General features: G+C 33.0%; 1 protein-coding gene and 1 long non-coding RNA gene across 3 annotated transcripts in view; both read left to right on the forward strand.

The window, feature by feature from the left end:
• Positions 1–1,147: 1,147 nt before the first annotated feature.
• dysc (dyschronic) overlaps positions 1,148–17,976 on the forward strand; it is a 73,173-nt gene continuing 56,344 nt past the window's right edge. Inside the window, exon 1 of one of the 2 annotated variants that reach the window (XM_069047046.1) lies at positions 1,148–1,680. The gene's annotated coding sequence lies outside the window, so the exon portion shown is untranslated. The remainder of the gene's footprint in view (positions 1,681–17,976) is intronic. The other variant, XM_069047047.1, reaches the window with a different exon arrangement.
• Positions 6,331–7,553, forward strand: LOC138131337 (uncharacterized). The gene is made up of 5 exons (XR_011159766.1): positions 6,331–6,480; positions 6,533–6,642; positions 6,689–6,912; positions 6,967–7,347; positions 7,404–7,553. It is a non-coding gene; the product is annotated as an uncharacterized lncRNA (long non-coding RNA).

A 17,976-nucleotide genomic window follows, 5' to 3' on the forward strand; every position in this document is an offset into this window, starting at 1 on the left:
TACCTAACTAAATTTAATTTTTATCTCTGGTTATCTTTAAACTATCAACATTGTCAATTGGATTATGAAGTTATGATTTATAACAAATATATTTCTTATGTAATTAGAAACATTCGAATTAAATAGACTTATTCATCGTAGAGTTCCCGCTAAAATTTAATGTTATGCAACACAAAATACAGCGCCTAGATTTAATTTTAACAATGATTTTAACAATGATGGCATCATTGTTAATAACTATTAGAGTCTCACATAGTACAAAAATTCATACGTCAATTTTTACGCGATTTTATCATGTATTTATTCAAATGATAAAAAAAAAGACGTGATTCTGATCTCTGGTGAGTGCCGTAAAAAAGTTGTTCAAGCTGCACATGTTTACTCTCAAGATATCGAAATAGGCCTATTTCTAAAGTTTTTGTCTGACGTTGATTTCTTCCAATATTTCTTCTCGTAACCTTACATAGAGAATAAAATGTCATTTGGACTTTGATTCCTTATTTTTATCAAATTTCATATTAAATTTCGTATTAAAAAATGTATACCTACCAATGATGTTTCTAAATTTGTTATAGACGCTGCAATGAAATAAAATTAATGGATTTTCTAAAAAATCCCAGTTTTTCTCAAAGGGATTACGATAAAGACAAGAGATATTTTTATATTCTTTGTCTCTAGTAAGTAGTAAATAATAAAAGGAACTGCAGTAGGTAAAAGTTAATTTAATGAAAAGTATTCGGAATACTTTTTTATGGTGTAGAATCACATAGTACCTCCTAAATCGGAATTTAAAGTTTAATTTGCTGAACGACTTATTAGTTCTTAGAGTCAAATCAACGGAAAAGTAATCTACACACAGGAAACTAAGTATGTATTTAAATTTAAATAGATACATAAATTAGAAAAAAGAAACAAATCTGGTGAAGTGTATAGTTTTCATTTGGAATTACAAGTGGAGACGTTTCAGATAATTAGTCCAATATAGAATGACGTCATAGGACGATTTGGACATTCTGCCCACCACGTATAGTGAAAAAAAAACAAAAAATAATCGATTGTCTTTCCAGTGTTTGTGTCACCTCAGGTTCAACCTTTATATTGATTGTGACGTAATGTTGTGAAGACGCAGGTCCAATATGGCGCTCACGAATATCGCAATTTATCCTTTTAGTTCTCGCAGGACCGTCAAGGAAAAAAGCATGCGCGTCGCGAAAATACCCATCTCTGTGACGGCGAACGATATCAAAATTATTTTGAAAGCAAAGTGAATCGTTCGCAAAAAGACAAATTATTAATAAAACGCTATTGTTCGAGAATTTCTGAAACAGGTCAACCAGACGTTGAAAAAATCACCATTTCGATACACTATTTCGATACTGAACGTCCAAAATGTGGGTTTGGCCCACAAATTAGACTGACAGGCATTTAAACAAGCTTACGGTATTGTCCCTGACCAGAGCCACTTAATTTTCCTTATTGGTGAAAGTGAAAAACTCTAACATATGTATTTAATTAAAATTTAATTCGAGTGCTGGAAAAATGGTGATGTGATGTAATTGGTTTTGGTTTTTATTTTTTTTTTTTTAAACATCTGAGTGATCATGGTCCTCCGAGGAAAAATCGTTTCCTTCAACGGGATTCGACCAGCACTAAGCTAACATGAGGATTTGTATACAAATTGTAAGTGGTGGCAAAGTGTGTGTTAAATTAGATTGTTTGTCTTTCAATCCAAAAGATTAAATCGGTTTGATTGGAGGATATCGAAGCTTTAGGCATTGTTACGTAAGGTAAAAATGATTAACGAAAATTAATAAGTAACAACTATTGAACTGGCTCATCAACTGACTGACAGATACATAATTCAGTAAAGGCGGGCAGTTACTGCATCAAAGAGAGAAACTTTAATTCATTGAAAGGTTAATTCTTCGTGCTTTATACTCGCATATTATTTACATACATATTTTCTCTCTTGCATGACAGTGGGGATGACGGTTCTTTAGTTTCAGTTTAATTAAATTAAAATACAGAGTTCCGAGTTTAAATAAAATGACTTCATAATGTCATCTATCTGAATTCAAAATGTTCACCGTTTACGCTTATTTTAGAGATTCATCAATACACTTTATTTAATTTGAAAGCATTGTATTGTTTGACCTTTCTTGGAATGTGGGTGTATACTTTTTTGGATAATTAAATAAATAATAACAAATATAATTATTGTTATTGGCTTAAGCAGATTGCTTGTAGTTGCATAGTTATTAAACGTTTATTTCTACTTAAAAACTCAATATGAAACTACCAGGGGATAGGATGTGAGTTTTGCATATGAAATCTCCAAGAATTAAAAAAGTTATTAATAGGATAAAAAGAGTTTTCACTAACTCTTTTTTGGTTGATTCTAACAATTTTTGATAAAATTTTGGCTCGAAAGGTTTATTTCGCGATGAGAAACAGAATGGTCCAAAATTAGCACACGCTGAAATAGAAAAAACTGTTAAATAAGGAAGCTTTCCATTTGTATAAACAGTACAGAAACTGAATAAATTTGTCATTTTATTTACATCCCTTCTCCAGTACAAAATTATATAACCTGACAATTTAAAACTTTATATAGCAAAATTAAGAGAAATTTATAAAATTGACTTATCCCATAAAATGTTTGATAAATTACAGCCTAAATCAATATCACAATAGACTGACGACTGACTTTTATGTATTCAGATGATTTAAAGCATATCAGAAAGCCATTCCATTTAACAAAATAGCAGTACTCATGTTAATAATAGACTATTATATTATGTCATTCATCTTTCTTTAATACTCGAAGCTAGACAATATTTAGAAAAATTCTTTTTCAAATAATACCGGTTGCTCTTTTGGTTATCATGTTGCATCTTTTTAATCAATTAATTTACTTTATTTTTGAATTCATTTCAAAATCTTCATCACAACGTCGATAAATTGAATTAAAAAAAAATTAAAATAGTCTATAAAAGGTTGGACCAATATGTTTTGACTGAAAGGCTTGTGGAAGTTAAATTTAAATTAATCGGGCATTTTATTATCAGTAATTTATTCTTCATACTTATTTTCCAAATTTCACGAAAATCGGTCCATAAATAATAGAGATATAAGACCCGAAAATCTTAGGTGGGACACCTTGCATAATAGAAATTATTGGTTTGATGTAGAATAGACGACGTGAAATATGTTAAATGATCCAGAAATATTATTTTACTATTTATGTTCCAAACGACCATTTCTTCGTCTTAGTCGTGGAATGTAAATCTTTCACAGATGTGTCATTATCTTAGGCACACTGAAAAAAGGGTTGGATGTCTTCCAAAAAAGGCAAAACAGTAAGGAAGTAATAATTCTGAACATTATTATAAATCAATGATCTAACAACAAAGCTTTCCCCAATAAAATGAAATTTTGTTTTACCAACGGAGTAATGTATTTATAACAAAATGTGACCAAAATGAAAACGAACATTTTTAGTAAAGAACTATCCCACCTCCACCCGGCGGCACGGCAATTTTGCCGGAGTACATACACTATTACGGATATTACTATCAAGTAATAGTGCAGTGCTTATCAACATATTATATTTTCATCTTCTATACACTAGTTCTGAGTTATTTTTTAATGTTCAAGTTTCTTGTACTAGTACGTACTAGAGTTTTAGGAAGACAAAATTGAAAACTCTGTTAAGACTAGGAAAAAGTAAAGACAACTATAAGAGTGGTAGTGACACCAAATATGTTTTAGAGGAGCTAATTACTAAATTCTTTGCAAGGTTTTTCTTTCTCATCTATTGGAATAAATTCGTATTCCATTGTTTTCATGAACGTATAGAGTTCTCTAACTAAAGCATACAATTTTGTTTCGTTCGTGAAACGCACAAAAATTTCATCTTTTTAATGAACATAAAAAAATGAATTACACAGAGTGCTTTCATTCCATGAAACCCACAACTTTTCAAAGCTATGAAACCATTATACGAAAATATTCAGAATTTATTATTCACTAATTCAAAGATGAGTTGTTTCGAAACGTTGAAAATTAGCATGATGTTTCATATTGATCCCTTTTGGAAACTAATTCCACTAACATAATTCTGGTGCAATGACTATTTTATTTTGTTAAAGTAATGGAACAATTTCACTAATGAGCGGTGAATTTACGACGCAATAAGAAAATTTTACGCATTGCGTGTAGCTGCAACAACTAGTCTCCACAGTAATTTACTACTGTTTGATTGTACTTACCTATTCGTATTAACAACATTAACCGTGGAAAACGCGGCGTGAAACACCCGACAAAGATTATTATTTATGCTAATTCATACCTCGTATTGGTCGCGTGTGTAATAAATAAGTCATAGAACCCGACTTAGATAAGAGCTCTTAAAAATGGCCAGGTGTAAGTTACAATGAAGGGGTCCTTAACACTACAGAAATCTTGCAATATTTTTAATTATAGATACACACCAAAGCAAAATTATTGTCGGCACGAAAACGTAATTTCTTTGGGATGCCATACGACTTAAATCTGAAACCTTAGGAGCACCTCGAGATCTAAAATATCTGCAAATGCTCAAAGTACTGTGTAATGTTGTGTCTCTGCGGGAAGATCACTGGTTGGGCTAAAGAAGAAGCGTCCTCTGGCGCCAATAATTGTATTTTGTCTACACTACGGTTGATTTTTTACACCAGTAATAAATACCACAAATTCAAAGAATCGATTTATTTTTTGTGTGGTGGCAGTGGTATTGTAAAAGCTTATAATTAAGCTATCTATCGGCCGTTCAACTTGTACAAAGGTGGCTTCGTCACGAAAATAAATGAATTTGATTTCAATATGCAGGACCGTGCTTATATACCCGTAATGGCACAATTTTTGTGTGATTCAATTCGTTTAGCTAACTTATTTAAGGTTGGACGGCACAAACGCCACAGTAGAAAGAACAAATCTTATTTAATTAAGTTGATTAATGTGAGACTCTTGTGCAGGTAGTTTGGTGAATTTTCAGTTTATAAAAGAGAGAATGGAACTTAAAAAAGCTCTAGAAGTAAGAACACTCCGGGAGCTTTTTCCACTGAGGCACTCACACTTAATTAAACATAATTGTTTGCAAGGTTACAACTTTTGCTTCAGGATTTTGGAACAACGCCATACCTTTTACGGTTCATTGCAGTCCCGTTGCCGAATGAGAGTAAATATTAAAAGGAAAAGTACGTCGAAAATACTCGTAGTATTCTGGAAGACTTATTGCCGTCAAATTTAAGCTCTCGCAAAATGAACGTCTCCCTGCATTAACCATGACAGGTTTGGAATGAAATATTTTGACACTTACTTTTATCTTATTTAAGAAAACTTTGATACCAGTTTTTACTCCTGTAATTAGCAGCGAATTCTCAAAGGCACTTAATCAACATTTCAGGGAATTTACTTTATAGAATAACAACCAACAAACGTCAAACAGCCGCATGTTGCATGCGAAAGAGCTCCACCATATTTGCTTGAGCTTATTTACCTCTTATCTTGATTCACATTACTATTATTTGCTGTTTTCACTTTGCCTGTAAATGCCAGTTCATTACTGTTTTAAAACATGTTTGTTGTTGCGGAAATTTTGTCATTGCAGACAACTGAAATGGGTATTTATGTTTGCATTTGTTTGCTGAAATAATTTTTCTATCATTACGTGAAATAAAAGCTTTGTATTGACGGATGGATGATAACTAAAACTTTTCAATAATATACTTTTATTAAAAACTGTTGCTTTGATTGCATAGGTAATCCATCAGTTTCATCTTTCTCAGTAACTTCCCTCCATGGAGGTACTATTAAATTAACTAATACTAGGTCCATGTTTCTCTCATATTGGCCGACAGTCATGTATAAATTACAACTATAACTATGCACTATTACAGTTACCAACAACTTTCAATAGTAGTAAATGGGCCCCTTGGGGACACAGCTACTTTTAAGGAAAAACACCCTGATTTTCAAGGATAAACAGAAAAGCGCAAAAAAAATCGTGAAAACACCCTGATTTTCAAGGCTAAACAGAAAAGCGTGCTAAACAGAAAATCGTAAAATATCGTGAAAACACCCCTGATTTTAAAGGTATATTTTAAAATTAACATTTTTAACCCCTTGGGGACACAGCCACTTTTTAAGGAAAAACACCCTGATTTTCAAGACTAAACAGAAAAGCGTAAAATATCGTGAAAACACCCCCGATTTTAAAGGTATATTTTAAAATTAACATTTTTAAGGTAAAACACCCCCGATTTTCAAGGATTAACAGAAAAGCAGAAAAAATCGTGAAAACTCCCTGATTTTCAAGGATTAACAGAAAAGCGTAAAATATCGTGAAGACACCCCCGTTTTTAAAGCCTGCGTAAACCCATTTTTGAAACTCGATGGCTTGTGGTAATTTAGATTTCATAATTAATGAATACAAACCCGGTTCGTTAATAAATACTGTTTTGACATCAATTTTCTTGTCGCCCTGTTTTAGGGCGTCTGGAAAATCTATCTTTTAAAGGAAAACACCCTGATCTTCAAGGTAACTCAAAAAGCGCAAAATTTATGAGATCCCCCTCAGAACATTTGCCCTGTTTCTATAAGGTAGAAGGCATGCTATACAAACTCATGTAGATAACGACTTTTGTAGAACATTTAAATTTGCCGTCAAATTAGTTCCAAATTTAATTATTGTCCACTTGGACACCAGAGAAGTTGTCGTTTCATTCTAGTAACTTTCATTTCTTACTGTTGGCATAAAATCTGCGTTTCTTGCGATCATATTGCCACACAGTATTGCCATTTGCTTCCTGGAGAGATAGATGGATCCACAAATAGAAGAAATTCTTGAGAATTATCCTAATTTTCTTAACGGTGAGCATTATAATTAACATTCTTGGTTAAATCTTTATTCCTTATACGCTTCAGACGATCACGTTGTGGACTGTACGTGGGAAGAAGACGAGAAAAATAAAAAAGCACCGTTTGTCCGAATTTTACCTCGCCATTTTGCTGTAAAAGATGTCTCCTATATAAGAAAAAAAAAGGGTGCCACTTCATAGTTAAATATAATTATGACACCGAAGAAGATTTGCCTACAGGAGATGGATTAAAGGTGTTGGTAGATCGTATAAAAAAGTATTCACCGTCAAATACTGTTGTGGTGGACCACTATATAGAACCTCCGAAATATATCATCATAACATACGCAGTTTGCTGTAGATGTAGTCGATTGAGTTTTAAATGGCCCATACAACCACCACAAGTATGGGCTATGCAAAGTGCGGTCGAAAAATTTCACATATAAAGGTAATTGGGTAGATATTTAAAATAATATGACTTGTTACAGTGTTTTTTAATTTTAGGGCCATTAAGAATCATTAACATTATCAATATAACATTAACTACCCACTAAGCAAAATAAAGTTACTATAACCTAGATGTGGCGTTAAAGATAATCCAACAGCTTATAGAGTTCATTATCAAAAATGGAATAAAACAAATCTTAAATGGTATTTTTCATTAGCTACAAACGAGATGAAAGAATTAGCACAAAAAGCCTTTGATCAATGGGAGTCTGTTTCAAATTTAAAGTTTAATTACAATAGTGTTAAACCGGACATACTTATTTCATTTTCTAATACGCTGTTTCAACATAATCATAATTGACGGTGCCAAAAAGGAATATGTTCTAGCAGTTTTGACGGAAAAGGTAATGTCTTAGCACATGGCTTCTTTCCAAATAATGATGAATGTCTAGGAATTCATTTTGATAAATCAGAAAACTGGTATTTTGGAGAACTTGACAATACTCCTGACGGAGAAATTAATTTCTATACAACATTATTACACGAGATTGGACATACTTTGGGTATTGAACATTCTGCAAATAATAATTCAATTATAATTTGTTTCAAAATCAAAAATCCACCACCTGTTGACTTATGTTGGCAGAAAAAAAGAAATCCCTAGAAAAAGTTTAATTTTTTTGGGTTGGCTCAACCTCCCGCCAAAATTTGACATTGAACTGTTGAGTTTATTTACGAAACACAAAATAATGATTATGTACAAAAAGGTTTTAGCTACCATATCATACTTTTTGAATGAAATAATAAAATGAGAATAAAAACCACGATGAACTACGACCAAAACGACTGTCCAACAGTTTTCTCTCATAACCCGACTTTTTTCTGACACTTGCGCAGACACACTAAAAACAAAAGTCGGCGACGTTGTCGGTTGTATTTTCGAGGTAGAATGCACTGTTGGTGGATTTTTGATTTTGAAACAGATTATATGTACTATTGCGGGCAAAAAAAGTGGGACATCAAATTTCTGTCAGTTTTGAAAAATTCGATGTAGTTCAAGCTTTATTGTCATTTTTTTGACACTATTCCAGCTGATAGTTTAAAAATTTATTTTATACTCCTATTTTACTTTTCCAAATGCCCTCTTCTTTTGATAAAGGTAGATTTTGATTGGAACTTTGCATTAAATAAATATTCACTACGTGGTTACTTACAATCATTCCCTTACAACCTACAATACTTAATGACAACGTCAATCAATTAGAATCAGATAAGGGTTATTTCACATTAAAAGTCAAGACAATGACGTTGATGTCCCACTTTTTTTGCCCGCAATAGTACGCCTATTATAAAGGTGATATTGATAAATTAACTCAAGACGATATGTGGGCGATTCAGTATTTATATGGACGACCTAAACGATTAAAATATGAATTAATACCAACAACAATAACAGTTAAAACTACTGTAAGCAAAGTCTGGCAAAGCGTCCCTGAAGTCGGAGTAAAAAATACTGTTGGTTCGACTCATGAACCTATGGTGAATTTATGTGATTTTAATAAAGAAATTGACACATTTTTAATTGCAAATCATCATATGTATATTTTTTATAAAAAATATGTTTGGTTAGTCAATTTAAAAGATATGACTTATGATAAAGAACCGAAATGAATTAAAGATTATTTATATTTTCTAACACTAATATCTTATACTGTTTCCATGGTGCATTTGAGCTCACACCTTATGTTTCCCATAAAATACGCTTTTCTCTATAAGACACGTCGTCAATAGCAACGTATCTTATAGAGTCATAAAATACGCTCACACACATCATTCAAGTAACATTTTATTCATCATTTTTACAGTAATTATCACAAAAGTGAAAAGTACAATTATTGAATTGGAATTGCCATATTAGCTTCGTGCTCTTGTTCCTAACATCTTCTTTACATTTTCTTCAAATGATTCTTGCCGTAGTGTGAATTAACTTTTAATGAAGATCTACACGCTTACCCCATATCAAGAAAAGCCAAAATGACATCTTCCGTTACCTCTGTGATGACTTTTATTGTTCCGGCCTTGAAACGAAACATATAGTCGTTTTCAATGACATCCGTGCTGTCGGTATGACAGTATGTTGGCATCACTTGCTGTTTCAGTTTAGTAATTTTGACTTTTCTAATTTGGTAAATTTATCTTGACGCGGCAAATTGACAAATTCAAATTATTATTTATCATTTCCGACAAAAAATGTAGTCTGATTCGGATTCTGAGGATGACTTCGTTTAACCATGTTTTACACCATGTTGAAGATTGAGTTTTACCGTTTGTTGTTGATGTTTCACGAAATATAAATTATCTTTTACCATAACCTCAATTTCTTGTTTGACATTTTTTTAACTAGGATGTTCTTATATTTTGAATACTGGTTATGAATTTGTGTGTACAATCTGCACCAACATATTAAAAATGACACTGACAGCACGGATGTCGTTGAAAACGACTTTACACCTTTTCGTATGCACTTTTAGACTTCATTTGTAACAAATTGCCCCTTTTTTCTTATTTCTTCTGGAACGTTTTGGCACATTTCAACGATGAAAATAGTTTTTTTCCAAATTTGTTGATATTATTACCATAGTACTGTTACGTTATAAATTACGCTCCCGAAACTGGGCAACCCTGTTACCGGTTACAAATCCGGAATGTTCAGGGGTATAACGAACAAGTCGTGGCTTCGACTCGGTTTACAATGCGAACCACGAGAAACGCCGACCGAAGCTGAAAAATTGGTGAGAACAGCCCGGAGTACGGGAAATGATACACAATCTTCCAACTAATCGTTTATTCAGATGTCAAACAATGAAAATAATGATATAAATGAAAAAGAAAACAACGAAGCCTGACTAGCCTAAGGGCGTGTACAAATTTCAATAACCTAACTCCTCGGAGGGTCCTCCGGGTCCCAGACGTTCAACAAACGAGTACCGGCAAAACAGTTAAAAAAATTCCCTTCTTTAGCGAAGGAGGAAGGCCGACTGGTCCTACGTAACGTCGCTATTCGGCTACGCCGCCCGCATAAGCGGGGAGGTCCTCCAAGTCTTCCTTCGCTCCAAAAAAAAAAAAAATTGAAGTTAAGATGTTTTTCTCCGGTACGGACCGGTGAAGAACCACGCGCAAAAAAAAAATGTTCGGTGAGCGCGATACACAATTCCTGGCGAGGTCACTCACGGATTGATAATCGTTCGTGAATATAAAAACCCGACGGACTTGATAAGGAAATTTTTTCTTAAGTTAGTACGATTAATGAAATGACGCGCCTTATGACAAAACTGCAACTTTAACAGTGGAACAAATTATAAATCCTAAACGCGATATACAAATTGAAGGAATTTGATAGAACTTTTCACCCGTCGAAATAATGAGTGACAATGGAAATTTGACTATAGTTAAATACAAACGCTCAATTAGTTCGACGGAGTGACAAAATACAACCGAAAACTTTGAGAAGCTACGGCCTGTAAAAATTGGGGTGTCACCACTGCTCCGGACTTGCTGGTGGGTAGATCCGGCACCTTCCGGTGAGTCCGGGGACGACCTGGACAGACAGGACTCGACGAGATCCTGATCCGCAAAAGCGTTCGGTCTGGAACCTTCCGTAGTGAAGTCCGTGATCCGCTTGGCGATGTGGGCGGTGGTACTTAGACGAATCGTCTCCAACGGCCCTCGTGAACTCCACTACGTCGTCTCGTAGGCCCTGCAAATTCACTCGATCACTGTCCCCTTGACTCTCCCCAGGCACTGACAACACTCCCGGCAAAAGGTCGTGAAAAATCCTCGCTCTGTCTCTGGTTCCCCCGATTTATAGCTTCCACCCCCTCTGTGCGCAGATTTTTCGGCGGAAGTCCGAGTACGTTTCTGTCGCGATGGATTCTAGAACATTCTAGAAAAATCGCGAAGATTTACAATCGCGCGGCGATTTAAATCGTAACAGTACCCACGGCAACCTCCGCATTTTGTGTATTGTGACGCGCCTCGAATAATTTCTGAATTTATGAAAATGTCTGATAAGATGTTAGTGTTAGAAAAAATCTTGAAGACAACGCGTGTTTTATAGTTTAAAAATCTCGATCTATTAAATCCTCGCTCCCTGCGGTCGCTCTGATTTAGACTACGATCTCGATTTTTAAATCGTCTATTTTTATTAGCTATTTTTTGCCAGATGATTTTAAAGAAGTTTCGCATATTTATCAGAGACCAGATGGAACTGTTTTATTAACAACAAATAATTTTTATTATTTAATTGATTTTCCAAGTTTTCATGTTAAAAGTGGATACAATGGTCAATCTATTGAAAATTTAGGAATACCAAAAGGAAAAAGAATTGATGCAATATTTAGAACTTATTCTGGAAAAACATATATATTTTATGATAAAGTTTTATATATTGAGTTTGATGAGTGTTTGTTTAGATCAAAGAAAAATGGCCTTATTTCAGAATTATTTGCTGGAATACCTCCAAATATAAGCAGAGCATTCAGATATAGAAATTTATATTTCTTTAAAGATCAAATGTTTTATGAATTTGATGATATTTCGAATACATTAGTTAAATCTGATAAATTTGACTTGACAGTTTTTGGATTTAAATGTGGTCTTATCGATCAAATAATAAAACTAATTAAACGTCTGTGATCATTTTCATATAATTGTTTTCTAATAAATTATGGATATAATTAACTGTAATCATGAAAACTCTGACTCAAGCGACTCAGATGATAACTCTTATTTAAGTGTTGTAGAAAAAAAAATGGGCAAAACTTGACTCAATGACAGAAGATGATATGAGAGAGAACAGTGATGAAATTTCTGATTGGTTTTACGTTTCTGCTAATAAAAAATTATCTGAAGATTTTATTAGAGAATTTAGATCAAAAGTTGTTTGGGACTGTATATCATCACATCAAAAATTATCTGAGGAATTTATTAGGGAGTTTCATAATGTACTCAATTGGGATGATATATCGAGAAATCAAAAACTATCTGAAGACTTTATAAGGGAATTTAAAAACAAGCTTAATTTATTCATTGTGTTATGCTATCAAAAATTATCACGAAAATTTATACAAGAATTAGAAAAGGATTTAGACGAACTTATTTCCAGCAAAGATCGTCAACAAATATTTTCAGGGTTCATTACTTTAGGCTGTCTTAGATATTTGGACAAATATGAGAAAATATTGAATTGTAAAGTTAGTCACAATGATGAAATAGATATTAAATTTAATTATCCAATGAAAAATGAAGTTACTTTTAAGTTTAAAAATAATTTTAATGAACCCATAGCATTTTTAGATCTATTCTACTTTATTCGTAAAGGATATGTGAGAATATATAAAGAGGAACATGAAAAATGCACCAAAGTAAAACCTTTTTCTAGCCCATATCATCGACCTGAGACTAATGGTCCATACGGTATTTATGCGCATGGATGGGAAACCTTATCAATTGAAATAATTTATAAACATGGAGATGTTTTTACTCTTGTAATGGGATCATAAATAATTAATTTTTTATAATCCTAATTTAATAATAAATACCGTTTTTCTTTTAAAGTCGTTAACCTTATAAAACAGAGTAAAATCTTTGAAAAATGAAGTTACTTTTAAGTTTAAAAATAATTTTAATGAACCCATAGCATTTTTAGATCTATTCTACTTTATTCGTAAAGGATATGTGAGAATATATAAAGAGGAACATGAAAAATGCACCAAAGTAAAACCTTTTTCTAGCCCATATCATCGACCTGAGACTAATGGTCCATACGGTATTTATGCGCATGGATGGGAAACCTTATCAATTGAAATAATTTATAAACATGGAGATGTTTTTACTCTTGTAATGGGATCATAAATAATTAATTTTTTATAATCCTAATTTAATAATAAATACCGTTTTTCTTTTAAAGTCGTTAACCTTATAAAACAGAGTAAAATCTTTGAAAAATGTTAATTTTAAAATATACCTTGAAAATCTGTGTGGTTTTCACGTTTTTTTTGCGCTTTTCTCTTTACCATTGAAGATCAGGGTGTTTTCCTTTAAAGGATAGATTTTCCAGACGCCCTAAAACAGGGCGACAAGAAAATTGATGTCAAAACAGTATTTATTAACGAACCGGGTTTGTATTCATTAATTATGAAATCTAAATTACCACAAGCCATCGAGTTTCAAAAATGGGTTTACGCAGGCTTTAAAAACGGGGGTGTCTTCACGATATTTTACGCTTTTCTGTTAATCCTTGAAAATCAGGGAGTTTTCACGATTTTTTCTGCTTTTCTGTTAATCCTTGAAAATCGGGGGTGTTTTACCTTAAAAATGTTAATTTTAAAATATACCTTTAAAATCGGGGGTGTTTTCACGATATTTTACGCTTTTCTGTTTAGCCTTGAAAATCAGGGTGTTTTTCCTTAAAAAGTGGCTGTGTCCCCAAGGGGTTAAAAATGTTAATTTTAAAATATACCTTTAAAATCGGGGGTGTTTTCACGATATTTTACGATTTTCTGTTTAGCACGCTTTTCTGTTTAGCCTTGAAAATCAGGGTGTTTTCACGATTTTTTTTGCGCTTTTCTGTTTATCCTTGAAAATCAGGGTGTTTTTCCTTAAAAGTAGCTGTGTCCCCAAGGGGCCCATTTACTACAACGTGATCAAGAATGACTGAGTCTGTTGGTAGCAATGAAAATTTGAATGATTTTGGTACCACTGTAATCTAAACGCATTTCCGGTTGTCAGCTTTGACAGAGTTGACAGGAGAATTTGACGTTTACCATCAAAGGGTCATTTTTGTAATAGCATAAACGTAGCCGACATAACCAAAAATTTTTTAAATGTCGTGTCAAATTAAAACATCCGGTCAGTGCCAATTACGAAACAGAAAAACACCAATATTTTTCAATTGTTTCATTGCCAACAGACTCAGTCATTGTTGATCACGCTGTACTTTCAATAAGTGTATAATAACAATTAACATCCTAAATCATTTCTATGGTTAAATGTTGAAAGATATTCATTATGCCACCTCATAATATATTACATAGTTGGTAACCTAACTACTTGTCTACACAAATTTAAGAAAGTTTTTCACGTTTATTGTTTTACAATTATTAATCCCGTTTTGCAAAGACTTCATTATTTTAAAAGTTAATGTCAGTAAAATCGTTCTCGTGATTTGAAACACGAATTATAAATGTGTACGTCAAAGTTATCAAAAAACTTCTTCATTAAATCTTATCAAGGATTGTTAAATGGACCTTGAAGGGGCATAGAAGGGATAAAAAGTTCGGGGTGCCCTAAAAAAGTTCAGAAAAGTTTGTCGGATAAACAGAATGGTATCAGTGACGGTGGAGAAGAGTGAAATTAATGTCGAGATTTATTTGATGAAAATTAGTTTTCGTTTTAAATTATGTAATCTCTCAACCGTGCCGAACAATTTAGCGATGAATGGAAATTAGAATTGTGTGCATTCAGAACCTCCAAAACATGAACATACACACTGATAAATGTACTTGTATATTGATATATAAAAAATATGAACAGGTAAATAACGTTATTTTCATTGAACGTTAAAACAAAACGAATCCTAGTGAATCGACGCGTTTCAATTTAAAAATACTAACTTTCCAGTTTTTAAAATAACGCCAGATAAAATATTTTAAAAAGAAAATTTGTTTTTTAATTATTCATTAAATAAATATGTTGAGAAGTTGATCTTTTTAATTACATTAAATGCTTAATTTTTGTTAATAATGATCCATGAAATTTGAATCATACGAATGTGTTTAAGTGGTGACACCAGTTGATAAGGGTTTGACTTAACCCATTATTCCTCGAAGATATGATATTATCCACATAATTTCACATGATATTCAAGCAGAGATTGGGAAAAGATTTATAATGAAACTATCATCCTTCAAAGTATGTTATAAAATCAATAAATTGCTAAATAAACGAAATTGATCCAGGTAGAGCAGTATATTTGATACTAAAACACTACCTAATATATAATTTGTACAGTGAAAAATAAACTACCTTCATATTGTTAAGGTTATCGCAAAGTCAAAATTGATTTTGATCTGTGAAGATTTTTTGTCGAGAATTTATTCGCTAAAAAAATAGCTGTCTGGGTATTTGCTATTAAATTTTGCGCGATTACACAGTGTACTTCACTATTAAATTATTGGAAAAGGGTTCGTTATTATTACGTTTACGAGGAATCGAAGTTGCGATACTGGAATATTGCAGAAGCTTGTTGGCACACTGGCCAGATGCGGCATTAAATTGATTTATTGTGTGTTACAAAATGGGTTAGTACTAAATAAACAACGACTAAAGTGATATCCAGGAAAATGCCTGGAAACATTAAATCCACATTAGGTATCTAAATTCCTTTGGGAACGACAAGTTCAACTAAAGTTAAACTTTTGTGGTTGGCCTGTGTACCGTTATTAAGAGGGGCATTTTGGGTTTAAACATTACAAGAGCAGATAGAACGAGGACCATGTATGTATACGTATGTACACACAGTGTGCATGTTGTTACACTTGAAGGATACCAGGACAAGGGTAGTGCAGATTAGTTTTGTACTCAGTGAAACTGTGATCGTTGGACTGTTCCGAATACATTTCTAGCAAGTGTTGAGTGGTTAAATGTTTAGAAAATATTAGTAACTGACTTGGTTTATTGTTGATTGTTTTGATTAATGTATTATATCATCATTTATTTGTCTCATATTGAGGTAAAATGAAAATTTTCAATGTCTTGTTAGTAACATGTGTTCAAAAAAATGTGCTTGGTGTTGTTTCTATTAACGTATGGCGTCGCTTTATCAAATGTCAAATATTTAGTGAAAGAATGGAAGTGCACGACCATCAGTACGAGGTTCAGAAACCGTTGAAAGAGTTGAAATAATTTATTATGATTAACAAGAAAAGAGATAAGGGGCGACTATGGAAAACAAAACTTCTGAAAACGTGTGGTGTAGCTTCAATCAGACTAACAGGATGATGAAGTGAGGTTTTGCCGAAACTCCAGTAAAAAAAGTTGTGAATAGTAAACTCAGGCATCGTTTTCTTCGAAAATATTATTCTGTCATGAATGTATTTTCGAATGAAAACCACTTTTTTAAATAAAATTTACATAAATGTCAAAACTGACGACTGACAGTTTATTAAGTTATACGGCACGTTTTCAGAAATTGTGTTTTCAAAAGCCGTCTTATTCCATTTTGTTGATCATATTGTATAAAATAAACCGAGGACTTGTCATTTATCACAACAAATGAAGGTACGATCGAAATGAGTTTATGCATCTTAGGGGTTTGTCAAGTAAAAAAGAACACCAACGTTTGGAAAAGAGAAAGTCATGGCTTGCCCGACCACAAATTCATTTGAACACTCGTTATCACTATCGTCATTAACTTGGTAGAGATTTTCCATTTACTCATGATCGCGTCCGGTAGCCATTACCGATCACGTTCTAATCACACTTCCTCTGATAAAGTATACTTTGATGACTCGAATTTCAACGGGAATTAAAGTTTTGCATTCAATACGAGTAATCACGCTCACAATCAGTGAACTTTTTACAAAATACTAGCATTATTGAGTAAAAAATGCTGTTTGAAATGTAAAAGAACACCTCTGTCTTAAAAAATTAATACACGAATTCGAGATAATTGTAATAAATTAAAAGAATACAGGTTCCAAATATTTTTTGGTGAACTGTAGATTTTAATATAATCGTTTTAGATTAGACTGTCGCATTAGAAAAACATTAAGATAAATGGAAGCTTGCTATATCTGTACCTCCAGTTGGGTTCCCATTAGTCTCAATATCTTTCCAGTTGCTCTATTGCACTGTAAAAATATGAAAAATTAAAATTCGTTTATTGTTGCTATTTTGTGGCGATCTGAGTTCCGGTTGATGAAACCGACCTATGAGAAAGGGAGGTTTAATGAATGATTTTTTAAATTCTACTGAATCTTCTTACGAAACTTTTTCCGCTCGAACAAAATAAAGATTAGTGTCTTGGTAATAGCACGAAAATAATGATTTTTGTTTGTAAATATAGTAGTCGAGGATGTTAACAATTGTTGGAGCGGGACAATCGGATTAGAAGTGTTCATTTCATAATTACAAGATGATGAAGGGCATAGTTAAACAGACAGAGAACGTTTGGAATTCAACGTGTCCCGTCGATAATTGGAGAAGGGACGTATAATATGGGTATTTTATATACGATCTACTGCACAAGGGTTCTGATCAATATGATTTAAGCTTCGGCAAGCGTGATGCTTTCGCGTCCTGATCGGTCTTATTGCTTGCGACAGGACTACCGCATATTGACACAGGACCTTGCGGCAACCAAGTCTCATATTGCACGCAACACCGTTGACAAGATTTAGGGTTCACAGTGAAGGCATTTTGCTGTTTCAGCTGTTTTCGAAAGAAGTGGCCAGATTCGTTTTGGGTTATACAGAAATATATACTTACTTCTTTATATCTTGTTGTTGCAGACGACATGTATGTCTGCTCTAAAGTTTTTGGAGTGTCGCTATATTTTTCTGAGAATCTT

Source organism: Tenebrio molitor, chromosome 5 (genome assembly GCF_963966145.1).
Source record: "Tenebrio molitor chromosome 5, icTenMoli1.1, whole genome shotgun sequence".
NCBI classification, from domain to species: Eukaryota; Metazoa; Arthropoda; class Insecta; order Coleoptera; family Tenebrionidae; genus Tenebrio; species Tenebrio molitor.